General features: G+C 32.6%; 1 protein-coding gene and 1 non-coding gene across 3 annotated transcripts in view; both read left to right on the top strand.

Annotated features, from left to right (window-relative positions):
- LOC119835829 (GAS2-like protein pickled eggs) overlaps nucleotides 1-5,106 on the top strand; it is a 120,269-nt gene that overhangs the window by 94,203 nt on the left and 20,960 nt on the right. The window lies entirely within an intron of this gene.
- Nucleotides 2,463-2,534, top strand: Trnag-ucc. Its single transcript has one exon. It is a non-coding gene; the product is annotated as a tRNA-Gly (tRNA).

Raw genomic sequence — 5,106 nt, 5'->3', positions numbered from 1 at the left:
AGTCTTGATAAGACTGGTCCACACAAAAAGCCCCGCGGGCTGCTTGCTGCCCGCGCACCGCGCACCATCTATTAAGTCGTGATAATACTGGTCCACGCAAAAATCCACGCGGGCTGCTTGCAGCCCGCGCACCGCGCACCAGCTAGTTATATTTTATAGCGGGTTTTTAGTCGCAGCGTGCGTGGTTGTTTTAATGGCGACACATATTATGTTTGCCTTGCGATTAGCGTTACATAGCATCAGTATTCTTAGGTAACTGTAAATGGTAGATTCAGGCAATTTATATATGCACCTGAAGAAAAGCGACTTTATAATCTACTTGTAGGTTGCATCGGTTATACATAGCCTACTAGATGTGACTGGTTACCTCATTCGAGTTGTATTCGGGTTAAAAAGTAGCATATATTCTAATCTAGACTATGATCTATCTCTGTACCAAATTTCACGCAGATAGGATAAGCTGTGTTTGCGTGTAAGAGTAACAAATATCCATACATCCGTCCATCCATACTTATAGATTGTCGCGTGTACAATATATATTAATAGGATATTTAACAACTTTTTGTGAAATAGTTTTTGAAATCGGTTCAACAGTTTTAGTGTGAAAACTTTACAAACATAAATACAAATAAAAAAACGAAATCCTCTTAAGAATATTAGCTTAGATAAAAATAAATACATACTACATAAATTTAACATCACGCGAAGTAAAAATATAGTTTTAATGGAAGCCTTTCACCTTTGTTAATATATAGCCAAATAGCGTTATTACCACAACAATACCGAATGTAACAATAAACCGTTATCGTTGTGACATACCGATACCGGTATCTAAAATACCGGTATTGCAAATAACAGTTGAAAGTGTTTGCCACTGACCCTGCCCAAAGCAACTTGACCCCCGCGCGCAGATTTGGCCCGGAACGGCTAACAAGTGAAAAGGTTACAGATTCGAGTCCGGCGTGGGAACGGCCAATTATATAGGGGTCACGGTTTATCGATATGCGACAATACAAGTAGGGTGGACATCCTATCCTACTAATATTATAAATGCGAAGGTTTGTAAGGATGTGTGTATGTTTGTTGCTCTTTCATGCAAAAACTACTGAACTGATTGCAACGAAATTTGGTGCGTAGATAGCTTGACAACTGGAATAACACATAGGCAACTTTTTATCCCGATATTCCTACGGGATACGGACTTACGCGGGCGACACCGCGGGACGCAGCTAGTTTTTTTATATATTTATAGGATACAGTGGTGTTGAAAGTTATCTTTTCCATTCTGTAGGAATCTGTTCATTCGGAAACTGTTCGGAAACAATTTTATTTTATCAATTCGGTATAATAATTAATTCGGATAATCACTATTCGAACAAATTACAACAACTGTACGCTTTTATTATTTAATAACAGTCAACAATTTTTATTGCATTAATGTTAGTAAATAGATAATGTGATAAAATAAAATGAGAAATATTTTCTTTTATTAACTAAAAAAAGTATAATCAACATGAAGTGTAAGAAATTAAGAAGATATAAAAAACACGTCCGCAAAAAAGATAAATCATGCGCATCCTAAATCTTGATCACGATCGACTGGCGGCGATTTACAAAGTAATTGCGATCGCCTGCGCCGGCGCACGATCATACTATTCTATTTATTTATTGTTTGCCTTATCTTTAGCCGATCACGAGGTTATAATATAGGTGAATGAATGAATATAGGTGCGGTAAGATCCTTGATGGGTCATATAAAGCTACCTATTTAAAAAATTGCAGGGCATGAAAGTGCCTGTTAAAAATAAATCCCTATTTTCCTTGGTCATCATAGATCCATCGGAACAGTCGAAGTGATTTTGATATTTCTCGATCGAGCTTGTGAAAGAAAATCTTAAGATTTTTTATTTATTATTGTGTAACATTGTTTAGTAAAAAATCTTATTTAGTAAAAAAAATAAATAATGAAAAATATATTTTTTTATTAAAATATTTCATTAATTGCATTTCATTACATTGCTATCTCGGAGCACTACAAAACGAAAATAAAAAAATCATTTCATTGTACCTTTATGAGATTAATCTGATTCCGTTTTACGATGAAAAGCAATATGAACAAAGTTGTAGACCATTCGATTCGCTACCAATAATGTCTTGTCCAAACTGAATAATATCTAATATTTTGTATTTTGCATTTAAAGGGCTAAAAATGTAATTTGTAATTTAATTATGTATTTTAATACATTTAAAACCTATTTTGACATCAAATAACGAAGTTCTCTGAGATACTTTTATAGCCAAATGTAATTTCCATGGACTTAAAATATGAGTGTCGTAGAAAAAAAATATACATTGACCTCTAATGACCTCAATAAATGATAACAAAATTAAAAAGGTTAATGACATTACTAAATACTATCACAAACAGATACTACACGATAATTTCGACGCGTTATTCAACTGCGATGGTGGTGTAATGGTCAGCATAGTTGCCTTCCAAGCAGTTGATCCGGGTTCGATTCCCGGCCATCGCAGGTTTAGTTTTTGTTTTTTTCTTACATTTATTTGTATTTTAACAATATTATGCTTTATATTCATTGTTGTATAAAAACAATGTTTTTTTTCATTGTTTAGTTTTTTTTTTCTTACATTTATTTGTATTTATAACAATATTATGCTTTGTATTGATTGTTGTGTAAAAACCATATTTTTTCTTTTTATTTCTTTTTCTTTATATGTCTCACTGTTCTCAAAAAACGTTTCGAATTTGACCTTAATATGATAATTCGCCAACCTTGCATAAACGTGTTTGTTTGATAAGGTTTCACGACTTCGTCCCAACCGTAAGATTAGCTATTTCCTTAATTATTTCAAGTATATCTAAAAGCCCTTGACTAATAAGTAAACCTGAATTCTCCCTTCCTAAATCTCTGGCATGTCTCAATTAGAGAGAAAAGATATTGTTTTGAATTTTACAAACAACAAGATTACAAACAAGGTATTTGTTTGCTTTTTTTATTATTTACTTACGAATTTAAATCATTACATTCACGCTATAACAAGTAACGTATATTTATAAATTTAGACATATTTTCTTTATCATAAACTCATTTACAACAAACTGACACTTAAGCTAAATATAGGTAACCTATAAGAGAGAGGTTTTGTTCGACAAAATATTACACCAACTGCAAATAAATCTTTTCTACCAAAAAGATCACTGATATCCATTTCGTATTTGCTATTTAGCAATACCAACAAATTTCAATCAAACACAAAAATATTCATTCCGATGGTTAAAAAATAAAAAATTCGAATTCAAAACCTTTTTTTGGAAAAGCCGGTTAAAATACAATCGAATGTAGAACCTCCATCAACAAACAGAGCCAGGTGACAGCTAGTTACATATAATTGATAACAGAATCTCGTCAACAGGTCAGTATCATCCGAACTCTCGTCAAGGTCGGTCGTGCGTGAAAAAGTTCAGATTTAAGTACATTACGGAAACGTGAGCGCAACGAATGGCTTATTAAGTGACAACAGAATCTTTCACCATGTTTGGTGAGATGGGACTTGGTATTTCGTTAATAAGCCTGCTTTAACCTTTTATAGATGTTAATTTACTTATTATTTTTAAACAATATATTAAATTTCCAGAATGTATAATAAATGACGTCTGCTGATGAAGCTCAAGTGATAATTTCCTCGAGTTTTTACATGTAGTTAATAACGGTTTTTGTGTATTTTTAATAAATATGAAAATAGTGTTTTTATTTCTTATCGTTTCGTTGATATTTATGTTTAATATGACCAGCTTCAACAGACTTTAAAAAGGAGGAGGTTATCAAATGGACTGTTTGTGTTTGTTACTTTATTATTTTTTACTGGGAGAATCGATTTGAATGAGGCCCATATCCTTTTCCTTACCCTTCCCAGTCCTTTCATTTATTCCTATCGCAAATCCTTTCTTAATCCCTTCCCAAAAAGTCGACAATCCATTTGTCGAGGCGTAAGGTCTGCAATGGACCTTATGCCTCTCCAAATGTTCATGGCGGTGGTAGCGCTTACCATCAGGCGTCCCACCAGCGCCATTGCCGACTGTAACATAAAAAAAAAAAAGATTCTTTCTCTATTTGATAGCTGGTTATTTGAAGCCTGCCCTATGGTCCCATTTAAATTTGGCCTAGTTTTGACTACGTGAAGGAGGTTAAGTTTTTTCTTTAAAATAACAACAAGAAAAAATTGAGCTAATATTTACAGGGCATTCATTATTTGATTGAAGAGTAAGAAATAAGGCGAAATAATATATTAAAAATAATAATAATTTGGAAAAACAATGACGGATAAAAAATTCTTTTTCGACTAGTTTTATTACAGAGTTTTTTTATTTACCATTTTAACGGGCGGTTACGTGGTTAAAAGTGTAAATACGCGGTTTTATCTGGTTATACTTAGCTCTACAACTGGTGGTTGAAATTTTTTTGCCGACCGTACAATATCGCTATCAGACACCAGTATCTGCGATCATTTGTCTAAACCCCAATAAGGTAATGCAAATAAATCGCTTATTATATTTTACAAATCACGATTTGATCCCTATACAATAACTCCGGTCCCGTGAGAATTGATCTGACATTTGAATTAAATAAACAATTTATTTTTGTCGCCCGGGGCTTAGTATATCGTCTTACATAGTTTTTTGTTTTTTTCAGACTGTAAAATGATTTTAAAACATTAACCATACTCCAACTTGTTTTTATTTAATCTTTAAATTTGTTTAAAATATGGTTTCGAAGTATCATAATGATGATATTGGTGATGATGATGATGTACCATCTAGTTGGTTAGGTTAGATTAATTGATTTCGTAAGATTTATTATAAAAATAAAATATGCACATTGAAATTAAACCCTCGTTCAGTCGGTTAAATATAAACCAATATTTCAAGAACAAATAAAACAAGACATTAAAACAAACACGCTGATATAACTGCCGCTGACGCCATCCGCCATGCGTAGACGATTAATAATTAAAATATACCTAGTCTTGCCATAAATATTGTAATAAAGAAAAAAGAAAATTGTTAACTGCAAATAACATTTATTA

The sequence above is a fragment of the Zerene cesonia genome, chromosome 2 (genome assembly GCF_012273895.1).
Source record: "Zerene cesonia ecotype Mississippi chromosome 2, Zerene_cesonia_1.1, whole genome shotgun sequence".
NCBI classification, from domain to species: Eukaryota; Metazoa; Arthropoda; class Insecta; order Lepidoptera; family Pieridae; genus Zerene; species Zerene cesonia.
The sequence above is the reverse complement of the archived record's forward strand: the minus strand, read 5'-3'. Positions and strand labels throughout refer to the sequence as shown.